The 15,960-nt window shown below is 35.3% G+C and overlaps 1 pseudogene; it reads left to right on the forward strand.

Moving 5' to 3' along the window:
- Positions 1-15,960, forward strand: part of LOC110220819 (eukaryotic translation initiation factor 3 subunit M-like) — a 51,429-nt pseudogene that overhangs the window by 18,491 nt on the left and 16,978 nt on the right.

Raw genomic sequence — 15,960 nt, forward strand, 5'->3', positions numbered from 1 at the left:
CATAGCATCATTTTCATAATGAACTGGGATATTCAGGTAAAACATTTTTCTCTTTTTCTCTAGAGTAGAACTTTTTGTTCGTTAGTCTAGTGCTAAAAGGACTTGGGGTCTTGCATACCAAATTGGATTCCAAAAGACTCAGAGATATGGAGAAAGGTTTCACATCATCTGGACAAAGGCCTCACACATCATGCTGAATATCAAAAAGTCCAGGGTCTGAAATATGAGGCCTGATATAGTGTCATAAGCATGTTTCATGTTTTTGATAACTTTTGAGTATGCCTAATCCATCCAGCCTCCATTATCTCGGAAAGAAACTAGAGTTGACATTTAATGCAAGTGCATTTGTTTCTCTATGATAACAGTTTCCAAATATACATGACCCAGACCTTCAGCCCTATTTCTCTGCCATCACCAGTCTTTATTTTTTGGTATTTGTGGGCTAAACACACATACCAATAATGTTTCCTATTAGTACAGTATCCTGAAGTGTGTATGTGTGTGTGTGTGTGTGTGTGTGTGTGCGTGTGGTGTATGGGTGTGAGGGAGGGAGGGAAGGAAGGTGACACAGTCAGTTAGTATTTTCTTTTTGGGGGGGCTAGGCAGTGGAGTTAAGTGACTTGCCCAAGGTCACACAGCTAGTAAGTGTTAAGTGTCTGAGGTCAGATTTGAACTCAGGTCCTCCTGACTCCAGAGCCGGTACTCTATCCACTGTGCCACCTGGCTGCCCCCAGCTAGTATTTTCTCAGCTCTATAAGTGCCTGATTCAGAATAATTCTCTTCTGAAGTGAAAACAACCTTCTTTTACTACTCCTCCCTTTGAATAGATCCCTATCCAGTTCAATTCTATCTTTGTTCTGCCTTCCTAATCTTTGTCTTTTTCTTCCTCTGCCCTCCCTTTGTTTCTCCCTGGAACCCCTATTCTTATCAAATTGTGCTTCATTGCAAATCTCTTCCCACACTCTCCATCTTTTTGAATTCACAGAAACTTGACTCTTTCTTAAAGATCTCATATCTCTAGTTACCCTCTTGAGTGCTAGATGAGATTTCTCCTGTGTCACCAGTCATGGTGGGCCAGGAGGAAGATTCAGTATACTTCCTCCTCTTCCCTGACATAATCTTTTCTAGACTGCCATCACTTATCAACCTTTCTCCCTATAAGGGTCATTCTGCCTGTACATTCTACCTGTACAAGGGTCCATCTCTGTTCAGATCATTTTACTTTAACCTACCAGACTTCAACATTCTCCTTCATCAAAGGAGTTAAGCACCTTTCAGCATAGTCTTCCTTTGTATCTAAACCCTGGCTTTATGCTTATATACTTCAATGTAAACACTGCTGTCCCCTTGCACATTTTGGACTCTAGTACATCAAACTCCTTAATCCTCATGACCTACATCTTCAATCCATCTTAGCTATCTACAAGGGAGGTCATAGCTTTGATCCTATCATAACCCATAACTGTACCCCCTTCATGATTCTGTTTGTTAAAATTCTCTTATGTATTCATAATCACTTGTCACCCCATTTCTCATTTTGCCTCATTCCTCTTAAACCTCTAGAACTTCCATTTCTCTCTGCTTTCCTAGGCAGTTACTCTTGCTCTGATAATCCTCGTGAAAGGCCCAAACCTCTCCTTGTGTCCTTGGTCTCCTATTCTCCCATCTCTTCTTGGAACTTGCACCATTTATAATTTGATTCCTCCCTCATCTTCAACTTTTCTTCTTTCTCAGTACTGGTTCCTTTCCTGCTATCTACAAACATGTCCAGGTTTCCCCTATCCCTAGAAAACTTTCAATTAACCCTAACACCTCCTAAAGCTATCATCCTTTATTTCTCCTCTATCTTTTAAAAAAAATTAATTTATTTATTTTTAGTTTTCAACATTCACTTCCATAAACTTTTGAGTATTAAATTTTCTCTACCTCCCTCCCTCCCCTCCTCTCTAAGACAGTGTGCAATTTGATATAGGTTCTACATATATATTCTTATTAAACATATTTTCACATTAGTTATGTTGTAAAGAAGAATTAGGATGAATGGGAGGAATGATGAGAAGAAAGAAGAAACAAAACAAAGAGAGAGAGAGAGAGAGAGAGAGAGAGAGAGAGAGAGAGAGAGAGAGAGAGAGACCAAATAGTATACTTTGATCTGCATTCAGACTCCATGGTTATTTCTCTGGATGTGGAGCATTTTCTATCATGAGTCTTTCTGGAGTTGTCTTAGATCTTTGTATTGCTGAGAAAAGCTAAGTCTGTCAAAGTTAGTCATTACACTACGTGGCTATTACTGTGTACAACATTCTCCTGATTCTGCTCACTTCACTCAGCATTAGTCCATACAGATCTTTCCAGGATTTTCTCAAATCCACTTGCTCATCATTTCTTATGGAACAATAGTATTCCATTGCATTCATATACCACAACTTGTTCAAACTTTCCACAGCTGATGGGCATTCCCTCAATTCCCAATTCTTTGCCATCACAAAAAGAGCTGCTATAAATATTTTTGTACATGTGGATCCTTTTCCTATGTTTACGATTGCTTTGGGATATAGCCCTAGAAGCAATATTACTGAGTCAAAGATCTTTTCTGGCTTTTTCAAGATCCTGAAAAAAGTGTTTGCCTCACTGCCTCCTCTTCGTCATCATCCACTAGCTTCTTAATATCTGCTTTTCAATCTCACTGCTCTACTGAAATACTTCTCTTTAATTATTTACCAACATTTCTTAATGACTAAATGCAAAGACCTTTATTTAGTTCTTATCCTTTGTGGTCTCTCTGTAGGTTTTAATTCCATTAACCACCTTTTTCTCCTTGATACTCTCTTCTCCCCTGAATTCTGTGATAATGTTTTCTTCTGTTTCTACTCCTACCTGTCTGACCACTCTTTATCAGCTTCCTCTATTGCTTTTTCATCTCTACCCTGTTTCTGAATGGATGTCTCTGAGGGCACTGTCCTGGGTCCCATTTTTTCTCTTTATATTGTCTTCCTTGTTGACCTCATCAATTCCTACATGTTAAATAATCATCTCTATGACGACTCCTTATTCTGTATATTTAACATTAATTTCTCTCCTGACCTCTGGTCTCATATTGTCAATTACTTGATTAACGCCTAGATATTCCATTGGCATTACCAACTCAACCTGTTCAAATGAAACTCATCATCTCTCTTCCTAAAACCTACCCCTCCTCCAAATTTCCTTATTTATGTTCAAGGTACCAAACTTTCCCAAGCCCCAGTCATCTAAATTCGTAGCTGCAGAGAATTTTAACTGTGATCTGGTCAAGCTTCCTTGTCTTCCAAAAATTAATATAGATTCATTCAACGTCTAACAAATGTTAGGCACCATGTTTAATAATGAAAATAGAAAAGTAAAAATGAAATATCTCTGCATAAAGAAGTTTAAATTCTCTTGGAGTGTGCGTGTTGGAACTATTTAGACGGGAAACAGAAATTGTAACATGCTACAGGATATTTCTAATGCAATCTTTTGGTTCTGACTTAGGAATTGGGTTCTTTGTCATCTCAGGCCAAAAATGAAAATTCTAGCTCTTGTTGAATATGTTTATGGGGTTGGTTTCCTGGATCAAATCAAAATTCGTTGTTCTGACTTGATCCAGAAGCTTAATATAGGCAAAGACATTAGCAATGAACTCACCATGTGACTCAAATTAGGGAAGAGGCAGAAGCTTATTTGTGGGTCATCGAGTAACTATCAAGCTGAAAGTCAGTTCTTCTTCCTGTGCTGGCGAATGTTGTGTAATTTGCCTCATTCTTTTTCTGCTCACTGATAGATACCTTTCCTTTTTCTCAATTTCCTTTGTTGTTATTAAGTGACTACATCAATTATTGGTCACAGTGGAGCTGCAGGAGCTATATATCAAAGGGTAAATTCAATTTACTTTGTTATTCAGGAGAGATACAGCTGTTCATCAATCCCAGGCAGGAAGAAGGAGGAGGAGGGTCAGAGATAAAATGGAAGATGATATGGGCAGGAAAAAGGGGAAGTTATGAAGAATATAGATATATTGCACTCTAAAATACATGGTAGATTCCCAGAAAAAGACACAGAGAATACTAAGTCCCACTGCGCTTATATTTAAGTACAATTAAACATTTTATTTGGTACAACAGAATGTTGTCTTTAAGGCTCTCCTCCAACAAAATGTCTCCCCCACATATATCTAAATTTTACAAGAATCCTTGAAAGGTATAACCACAGAGATAACTTTGTTTGATCACCCTCTGATTGTTAATATAAAGTAATACATTAAAAAAAGGAGATGCATGTTCACCAAAGGTGTTTGACATTATTATTCAAGAGGGTCAGCACACCATGAGGAGAGAGATTTCCTATAAATGGTAAGATACTCCAGATACTTTTGTTTAGCTAATGTCACATATGTAGAAAGTAGGAGAGCTATGATTTGAACTTAGGCCCTATGAATCTAAATCTAGCATTCTTTTCAGGATACCGTATTTCTTCTATTTCTGGAACATTTGAAGGTATGTTGGTATGGAGAGAATGGATATGTTCACTGACAAACTCTCTAGAAAAATGGGATATTGCCTTGCTGGCAACCTCAAATTTGATTTCTTTCTGAGGGATATTCAAACTGTGAGAACAGTGTTAGCAGTCTGAGGGACACTGCATGCATCCCTATGGGGTGTATAATTCATTGAAGAGGGAGAAAGATTGTATGATTATTTACGGACTATTTTTAGACCTTTTTGCATTTTCTATATTTATGCATATGGTCTTATCTAGTTCCTTATTTTTATGGATTTACTGTGTGATGAAAAAAAAAAGGCATAAAAAACCCCAAAGAATTTGTGCTCTTTTAGGTTACTCCTCAAGTTTGAATACAACTCATGTGATCCCAGATCATAGGATGCTGGACCAAGATTTATAATCTCAAACTTTCCTTTCTCTTTCTTTCTTTCTTTCTTTCTTTCTTTCTTCTTTCTTCTTTCTTTCTTTCTTTCTTTCTTTCTTTCTCTTTCTTTCACTATTCTATGAGGTTTTTTGTCATGAAATTATTAGGTCTTATATTTAAGACTGAAAGACTCATGTTGTATAGATCATTTAAATAAAATATAAAGTCTACATCTTTTAGTAATCTTTTGATTGAATTCAACTTTAATATTATTCCCACTTTACATAATTTGTCAACAAAAACAAGAATAACAATAACATTGGTGTTTATAAGGAAAACTGCTCTGTTCAAAACATGAATAATAGTCATCAAATAGTGGCATTTTTCTGGAGACAGTTTAAACCCCTTATAGCCCTGCCTAGCTTTAAACTCTTTATCATCTCTCCTAAATAGAATTAAGTATGGCTTCCAAATGAAGTTCCAAATTGGAATTGTACCAAAACATTTTAATCACTTTGTATGTTTATTATATCTATGTATGTATACATATATATGTGTGTATGTATGACCATGCATATATTTTGTTCAGCAGTTTTTCAGTTGTGTCTGACTTTTCATGATCCTGTTTGGGGTTTCCTTGGCAAAGCTAATTCAGTGGTTTGCCATTTCCATCTCTAGCTAATTTTAGAGATGAGGAAACTGAGGCAACTGGGGTTAAATGACTTGACCAGGGTCACACAGCTAGTAAGTGTCTGAGGCCAGAATTGAACTCAGGAAGATGAGTCTTCCTGTCTCCAGACCTATCATTCTATCCACTGCCCCACTTAGCTGCTCTGCTACATACCTACAGATATACATACATACACACATATACATGCATTCATAGATATACACACATACACACATACATGACATCTGAGACAACAATACTAGAAACATATTAAATAGTATCTTCATCTCATGGGATCTTTCTCTGATGATATCAAAATATCATTTGGGCATGATGGATGTAAAATTCTTCATGTATTTGAAAGAACAATAGAAGCTAAAAACTTGGCTTGAATATAGAAGTCAAATTAAACCTACGGATGAAAGTATATGATTAATAAATATAAATTATAATTATATGTACCTTGATCTTCTCTAGGCTGAATACAAAGCTGTCAAGGAGAAAGCTATGCCTGACAAAGTTAAGAGGCTTACTAATAACCTAAAATAAAAGGTAAATGAGAAGAATGCATTCAAAGTAATTGGAACCTACTTAATACAAGTCTTAACATATATTTTCAGGAAGTATAAAATGGACTATTGCATATTTGGAAAGTATCCTAAACAAACTCATACAATCTTAATGAAATGTAGAACTCATCACATTAAAGAAGCTATGGAAAGGTGAGTACTTCTTCACCAGAAAGGATTACTGGATATTCTCAGAGTATGTGATAAAAGTAAAAAATTTAGAAAAAAGATACCTTTGGAATGAGTAGACTTCACTGCACTGAGCAACAGAAAAAGGATCTTTACAAGTACATGCCGTGGGATTTGTTGAATGTGACTGAAAGCAGTTTACCTCCCAATGGAACCTATAAAAAAGCTATGATCCAAGTATAGAGTCATAAGGCCCTCCACAGGCAGGAGAAAATAATAAAATCATTTGGAGAAAGGATGAGATGGATATGGCCTGTTGGCTACCAGGATTATATTGAAAATGTTTCCAGTAACCTTAGAGATGTGCTTACATCTGAATGCTTTTATTCAACCAATGAAAACAGTAATTCAGAGTGCTACTAAGTATAAAATAATCACAGTAAGATAGTGACTGGTACCAGGACTATTTCTATCTGAACTCCATCATAAAAGATGAGAATGAGAAAAAGGTGGATGGGACAATAAGTATTTATTAAGTAACTAATATGTGCTGGACCAGTGTTAAGGAACCTGGGTCCTCAAGGCCACATGTGACCACATGTGGTCCTCAAGTGCAGCCCTTTGATTGAATCTAAACTTCACAAAACGGTGCACACTCTTTGATCCAGCAATCCCACTACTAGATCTATATCCTAAAGACATCCAAAAAGGGGGAAAGGACCTATTTGTACAAAAGTGTATATAGCAGCTCCTTTTTGTGGTGGCTAAGAATTGGAATTCAAAGGGATTCACATCAGTTGGAGAATGGCTAAACAAACTGTGGTATTATATTATTGTGCTATAAGAAATAGTAAGCAGGATGATTTCAAAAAAACCTGGAAAGACTTACATAAATTGATGCATAGTGAAGTGAACAGAACCAGAAGAATGTTGCACATAGTAACAGAAATATTGTTTGATGAAGAACTGTGAATAACTTAGCTATTCTCAGCAATACAATGATCTAAGACAATCCCAAAGAACTAATGATGAAATGTTAGAAAATAAACTGATATTAACTGAATACAGACTGAAGCATATTATTGTTTACTTCCTTTCATTTTTTTCTTTTATTTGAGTCTTCTTGTACAAAATGGCTAATATGGAAATGTTTTGCATAATTGCACATGCATAACCTACATCTGATTGCTTCCTTCTAAGGGAAGGGTGAGGGGATGGAAGGATAGAATTTGGAACTCAAAACTTTAAATAAAAATGTTAAAAAATAAAAAGAAACACATCAAAAATTCTTTTTGCTTTTAAAAAAATGTTATTGATGTTTTCTGATTTTATGTTATATTTCCTTCCTGATATATTCCTCTTCCTAATTAATCCCATTTGACTACTATACTGCTTGTCACACAATTACATACTTATCAAATATTCTAAAATTTATCCATTCATTCCCCTTTATAATTACTCTTGAAAATGTGTGAAAAATATAATTTTTTTTTATAGATTGGAGACAGAGAAACAGAGAAAGAGAGAGCAAGCGAGCTTCATAGTTGCCCACTCAAGTACTCAAATGGATGTTTAATCTCATTGATGTGGACCTTGACTCTAAAAATGCCAATTACAATCCCTCTATACTTACCTATTTCATGTAATTTTTTTTTTATCAATGTGTTCTTATAAGTTCTCCACAGGTATCCATCAAACCCTTGGGGTGCCTTTTTTGCTTTATTCTGATCTCATGAGAATATCAATTGAGCAATTTGTAGGACTATTTATCATTCCTTACTCTTAAAACATGGTCAGACCTTTTTCTCTTCCTAGCATACATTTCTTTGATGACATCTTTTATTCCTGTTCTTCTTTTGTTGATGAAAGAGTTTATGAAGCCAAAATTTCCCTTTATGCTTGCTTTGTCTATATCTCAAAAGTTTTGCAAAGTTGTCTCATTGTCATCACTTTCTTTGATTAAATTATCTATTGTTTCTAAGATTTGTTCCTTAATTATTCAATTCTTTATGATTAAATAGCAGTACAAATTTTTTAAAATAAAACACTAGAAAAGAGATTACACCAATATATCACAAAGATTATACACTATGATGAAGTGAGATTTATACCAAGACTCTACGACTGGTTAAATATTAGGAAAACTATCAGCATAATTGACCACATCAATAACAAAATCAATGAAAATCATAGGATTGTATCAATAGACACCGAAAAAGTGAAAAAATACAACAACCATTCCTACTAAAAATACTAGAAAACATAGGAATCAATAAAGCCTTTCTTAAAATGATAAGTAGTATCTATCTAAAACCAAGAACACTTATCTCTGATGGGGATAAACTTGAAGACTTCCCAATAAGATCAGGGTGAGGCAAGGATACTCATTATCACCACTGATAGTCAACATTGTACTTACTAAAAATGCTACCCACAAAAATAAGACAAGAAAAATAAATTAAAGAAGTAAGAATAGGCAATGAAGAAACAAAGTATCACTTTTTTGCAGATGATATGATGGTATACTTAGGGAACCCTAGAGAGTTAATTGAAAAAACTAGTTGAAATAATGAACAACTTTAGCAAAGTTACAGCATGTAAAATAAACCCATATAAATCATCAGCATTTCCATACGCTACCAACAAAACCCAGCAGGAAGAGATACAAAGAGAAATTGCATTTAAACTAACTGCAGAGACAAAGCCAAGATGGCAGAGTACAAGCTGGGACACAACTTTCCTATCTCAAGAACTTTAAAATAATGCCTCAAATCAAATTTTGGAGTGGCAGAACCAACAAAAGGTCAGAGGTACTAAAAAGAACTTAAAAGGTACACAGGAGAGGTCTTTTAGACTGTAATTGTAACACTAACACCATGGTGGGTACAGGACTTAAGTGTGGCTGGAGCATCAGTGGTGGGCCATAGGGGCAGCTACAACAGCAGCAGCAGCAGCAGCAGCAGCAGCAGTTTTGGGAGCTCTAAACCCAGAGACAGTAAGAGGGTCAGACAACTGGCCAGAAGGAGATTACAGGGGAACCTTTGATAACATTGGGTGCAGCTGGCTCTGATTGGCAACTCTATTGTCCATAAACAGCTCTGGGTTGCAATTCCAGGACAGATAGGAGAGGTTGTGATCAATCATGAGGCAGCAAGGGCCAGGATCAGTTTCAGGGCCAAGAGGAGTGCTAGCACTTGAAAAAGGCCTTTCTTGGGTGAAGACTGGAGCATAGACAAGGAGAGCACTGACAACCACTTCTCCCACAATAACACCACCTTGGAAGCACTGAAAACTTGCAGATTCCCAGAACTAGTTTGGCAAACAGCAGCACAAAAATTACAGAAGCTTGGCACAGTGCCTCTGCACCTCTAGGTGAGCAGAGGTCAACTTTAACATAAAGTTCAAAGTTATAAAAAGGGCTAGAAAATGAGCAAACAACAAAAAAAGAACTTGACCATAAAAAGCTACTGTGGTGGCTAGGCAGACCAAGGCATAAACTTAAAAGAAGACAAGAATGTGAAAATAGCTATAAGCAAAGCCTCGAAGAAAAATGATAGTTAAATGTAAGGCCAGCAATAATTCCCAGAAGAGTTATAGAAAGAGAAAAGTAAAGGAAATATTAAGAAATGAAATGAAAGTGATGTAAGAAAATTATGTAGAAGAAAATTAACAGCTTGGTAAAACAGGCACAAAAGCACTGAAGAAAATATCGTCTTAAATAACAGAATTGGCCTAATGATAAAGAGGCACAAAAATTCTGTGAATAAAAGAACTCCTTTAAAAGCAGAATTAGCCAAATGGAAAGAGAGTTGCAAAAGCTCACTAAAGAAAATAATTCTTTCAAAATTAGAATTGAGCAATAAAACAAAGCCAAGAGAATGAAAAAAATAGAAGAAAATGTGAAATATCTCATTGGAAAAAACAACTGACCTGTAAATAGATTGAGGAGAGGTAATTTAAGAATTATTAGACTACCTGAAAGACAGACCAAAAAAAGCCCTAGACATCATATTTCAAGAAATTATCAAGGAAAAGTGCCCCAATATCTCAGCTCCAGAGAGTAAAACAGAAATTGGAAGAATCCACTGATCACCTCCTGAAAGAGATAAAAACTCCCAGGGAAATTATAGCCAAATTTCAGAGCTCCCAGCTCAGGGAGAAAATATTGCAAACAATCGGAAAGAAACAATTCAAATATCATGGAGCCACAGTCAGGATCACAGATTTAGCAGCTTCCACATTAAAGAAGAAGAGGGCTTGGAATATGATGTTCTGGAGGGCAAAGGAGCTGGGATTACAACCAAGAATAACCTATCTAGCACAACTGACTATAGTATTTCAGGGGGAAAAATGTATATTTAATAAAATAGAGGACTTCCAAACATTTTTTATGAAAAGACCAGAGTTGAATAGAAAATTGGACATTCAAATAGTAGACTCAAGAGAAGCATAAAAAGGTAAATGTGAAAGAGTAATTATTAGAACTGGACAGGTAGGTGATCCAGTGGATACAGTGCCAGGCCTGGAGGTAGTAAAACTCATCTTCCTGAGTTCAAATCTGGCCTCAGACACTTACTAGTTGTGTGACTCTGGGCAAATCACTTAACTCTGTTTGCCTCAGTTTCCTCATCTGTAAAATGAGCTGGAAAAGGAAATCGCCAATTACTCCAGTATCCTTGCCAAGAAAACCCAAATACCATCAGGAAAAGTTGGACGTGACAGAAAAATGACTGAACAACAACCATCAGGGACTCAATGAAGTTAAACTGTTCATATTCCTATATGGGAAGATGACGCATGTAGCTCCTAAGAGCTTTATTATTATTAGGGCAGTTAGAAGGAGTCTGCATAGACAGAGGATACAGGTGTGAGTTGATTATATTTGGATAACTTCCAACAAAAAGAATGTAGGGGAGAAAAACAGAGACTCCTTGGGAGAAGGGAGAGGTAGAATAGGGCAAATTATGTCACATATAGGAGGTACACAACAAAGAACTTTTACAGTGAAGTGGAAAAAGGGGGTGTGACAAACAATGCTTGAACTTTACTCTCATAGTTCAAAGAGGGAATATATATATACATATATATGTACGTATACACACACACACATACGTACATACATATACACCACACACACACACACACACACACACACTCAGTTAGGTATAGAAATCTATCTTACCCAACAGGGAGATATGAGGATAAGAGGGTGTGTGTGTGTGGTGTGTGTGTGTGTGTGTGTGTGTGTGTGTGTGTGAATCTTAAGGCATATTGGGAAATGTAATGTTCAGAATCTAGACAAGCTTTTAATGAGAGGCAGGGTTGAGAGAGAGAGAGAGAGAGAGAGAGAGAGAGAGAAGGATAAACAAGAAAATGGGATGGAGGGAAATTCACAGTTCATAATTATTAATGTGAATGTGAATGGGATATGCTAACCCACAGAATGGAAGAAGATAGCAGAATAAATTGGAAAACAGAATCAGACAATATATTGTGTATAAGAGACACACTTGGTACAGAAAGACACACAATGAGTTGAAATGAAGAGATGGAGTAGAGTTTATTATGCTTCAGTTGAAGTGAAGAGAACAGGGTGGTAATCAAGCTATCAGACAAAGTAAAAGCAAAATTAAACCTAATTGAAAGAGATAATCAGAGAAACTACATTTTGCTAAAAGGTATCATAGACAATAAAGCAATATGATAAAATTTTATACCTACTTTCTGATAAAATCTTCATTTCTCAAATATATAGGGAATAAGACAAATTTATAAAAATAAGAGCCATTTACCAATTGATAAATGGTCAAAGGATGTGAACAGGCAGTTTTAGAAAGAAAAAAACCCAAAACTATCTATAGTAATATGAAAAAATATTTTAAATCACTATAGATTAGAGAAAGACAAATTGAAATAATTCAGAGGTACCACCTAACACCTATCAGAAATGACAAATGCTGGAAGAGATGAGAGAAAATAGGTACACTTATGAATTACTGGTGAAGTGAACTGGTCCAACCACTCCCAAGAACAATTTGAAACTATATCCAAAGGGCTATAAAACTTTGCATGCCCTGTGACACAGCAATACCACTATAAGGTCTGTACCCCAAAAAGATCAAAGAAAAAGGAAAAGAACCTATATATACAAAAATATTTATAGTGGCTCTTTTTTGTGGTGGCAAAGAATTGGTAATTGAGGGGATGTTCATAAACTGTGGAATGGCTGAATAAGTTGTATCATATGATTGTGATGGAGTATTATTGTGTTATAAGAAATGACAAGGAGAGTACTTTCAGGGAGAAAAACATGGCAAGACCTATATGAACTGAAGCAAAGTGAAGTGGGAAGAACTAGGAGATCATTGTGAACAGTAACAACAATGTTGTAATGGTGATTAACTATGAGAAACTTAGCTACTTTGATCGATACAATGATCCAAGGCAATTCCAAAGGACTCATGAAGAAAAAATGTTATCCACCTCCAGAGAGAAAACTGATGAACTCTGAGAAGTAGAATTTTCTCAATTCATTCATCTTTTTTTTTTTTTTGCAATATGGCTTATTTGGAAATATTTTTGCACAATTTATAACGTATAAGTGATATCATCTTGTTTGCCTTCTCAGTGTATGGAGAGGGAGTGAAGGAGAGAGAGAATCTGGAGCTCAAAATTCAAAAAAAAATTGAAAACAATTTTTAAAAAATCTAAAAAACAAAATAACTGCAGGCAATATAAAATACTTGGTAGTCTATCTGCCAAGACAAACCTAGGAATGTTATGAATAAACTTATAAAATGCATTTCACACAAATGAAGACAAACCTAAACAATCAGAGAAATATTAATTACTCTTGGGTAGGGTAAACCCATATAATAAAAATCACAATTCTAGCTAAGTTAATTTGCTTATTCTGTGCCATAGTAATCAAACTACCAAAGAATTATTTTATAGGCCTAGAAAAAAATAACAAAATTCATCTGGAAGAAGAAAAGGTCAACAATGTCAAGGGAATCAATGAAAAAAAATGTGAATGAAGGCAGCCTAGCAGTACCAGATTTCAAACTATATTACAAAATGGTAGTCATCAAACAATCTGGTATGGGCTAAGAAATAGAGTAGTACATCCGTGGAATAGATTAGATACACAATACATGGTAGTGATTGATCATAGTAATCTAATATTTGATAAACCTAGAGATCCAAGGTTTTGTGGTAAGAATTCAACATCTTGACAAAAAATTCCGGGAAAACTAGAGAGCAGTTTGGCAGAAAGTAGGCATAGACCAACATTTTACACCATATACTAATATAAGGTTAGAATGGACAAATGATATAGACATAAAAGGTGATGTCATAAGTAAATTAGGAGAGCATGGAAAAATGTGCTTGTCAGATCTAGGGATAAGGGGAGAATTTATGACCAAAGAAGAAACAGAAAGGATCATAGGAAGTAAAATAGATAGTTTCGAACAGATGAAATTAAAAAGTTTAATTTAAATTAAATAAAAAATTAATTTAATTTAAAAAGTAAAAAAGCTTAAAAAGATGAAATTAAAAAGCACAAACAAAACTATTGTAGCCAAAATCAGAAGAAAAACAGGAAACTGGAAAAACTTTTTTACAACAATTTTCTCTGATAAAGTTTTCATTTCTCTCTCTCTCTTTTTTTTTTGGGGGGGGAAGCTAGGCAATGGGGTTAAGTGACTTGCCCAAGGTCACACAGCTTATAAGTGTTATGTGTCTGAGGCCTGATTTCAACTCAGGTCCTCCTGATTCCAGGGCCAGTGCTCTATCTGCTGCACCACCTAGCTGCCCCTCATTTCTCAAATACATAGGGAACCGAGCCAAATTTATAAAAATAAGAGCCATTCCCCAGTTGCTAAATGATCAAAAACATGGACAGTTTTCAGAAGAAGAAATCATAGCTATCACTATTCACATAAAAATTGCTCTAAATCAATACTGTACAGAGAAAAACTCTGAAATACCATCTTATTCCTACCAGATTGACTAACATGAGAGAAAAGGAAAATGACAAATGTTGAAGAGGATGTGGAAAAATTGAGATACTAATGCACTGTTGGTAGAGTTGTGAACTAGTCCAACCATTCTGGAGAACAATTCGGAACAATGTCCAAAGAGCTATAAAGCTGTGCATATCTTTTGACCCAGCAATACCACAATAGCTCTGAATTGCAAAGAGATCAAAGAAAAGAAAATAAGGTACTATTTGTACAAAAATATATCAGCTCTTTTCATGGTGATAAGGAATTGGAAATTGAGAAGATGCCACCTATCAGTTGGAGAATGACTGAACAAGCTGGGGTGACTGATTATGATGGAATGCTATTGCTCTATAAGAAATGATGACCAATTTGCTTTCAGAAAAAATCTGGCAAGACTTACATGAAATGATGACAGTGAAATGAGCAGAACCAGGAGAACATTATAGACAGTAACAACAGTACTGTAAGGATGATCAGCTGTGAAAGACTTAACTACTCTGATTAAAACAATGACCCAACACAATTCCAAAGAACTCATGATGAAAAATAGTATAACCCCTCCAGAGAGAGAACTAATAAGCTCTGAATGCAGATTGAACTTTTTATTTTTGTTTCATTTTTGTCTGTTTTCTCTTTCAACATGGCTAATATGGAAATATGTTTTGCATAATTTTACATGTATAATACATATCAAATTGCTTGCCTTTTCAAGGAGGGAGGAGGGGCAAAAAGGAGGGAGAGAATTTGGAATTCAAAATTAAAAAATAAAGATTAATTTTTATCTGCAATTGAGAAATATTTAATTAAATAAAAAATTATTTAAAAAATAAAGTTAAGCTGAAAACTACACTTAGACTTTTGTGACACCCTGTACAGAGATGTTATTCCATTAGTTGCATATATGTCAAGTAATGATATTATTTTATTGTCTATAGTTTCTTTAAGCATACTATACTTAATCTACCTTCTAGTTTTACTGTTGCCTTGTATAATATGATTGCTAACCATGTTTTTTTTTTGAGTTCACCTAAAGCATAATAAATTTTGCCATAGCCACTCATTTTAACTGGCTTTTTTCCCCCCATTTCTCATAAACAACATATTGTTTGATTCTGCTTTCTGATCCATTTTGCTATCTTCCTCTCTTTTAAGGGTGAATTAATTCCTCTTATGGTTATGATTATTAATTGTATATTTCTCTCCATCTTGTCTTCTTATGTTTTCTCCTCTTTTTGCCTCCATTCCTTCTTTTCAAAAAAGGTTACTTAAGAATAACTTAACTCTTGTTAAAGTTATATAAGTGTGCTTAAATGAACACTTATATGATCTATAAGTGTAGCAGCTTGGTTCTGCTTTTTTCCCCCCTGTTTTTCCTTACCCAGCTCTTGACCATAGGTTTTTAACCTTTCTTTCCTTTTAACCGCTCCTTCTTATTACACCATTTGATGATGGAGTTCATTTAGCTTATGATATCACTTACTGATGCTACCTCCTCACTTAAGCCATCCTCTTGCTTTTCCCTCTCTCCACCTATTTCCCTCTTGAGTTTAATGTATTTCCACATCAAACTCATTCTCTATATGAGCCTAAGAGCACCTGAAAGCATGTGTTCAATCTTCCATTGTTCAGTTCATATGAAAGTGAATTTCATTCTTTCCAAACTTTCCTCTGCATTTGTATGAATTTGATTCCCTACAT

The sequence above is a fragment of the Phascolarctos cinereus genome, unplaced genomic scaffold (assembly GCF_003287225.1).
Source record: "Phascolarctos cinereus isolate Bilbo 61053 unplaced genomic scaffold, phaCin_HiC Scaffold_2;HRSCAF=192, whole genome shotgun sequence".
Lineage (NCBI taxonomy): Eukaryota > Metazoa > Chordata > Mammalia > Diprotodontia > Phascolarctidae > Phascolarctos > Phascolarctos cinereus.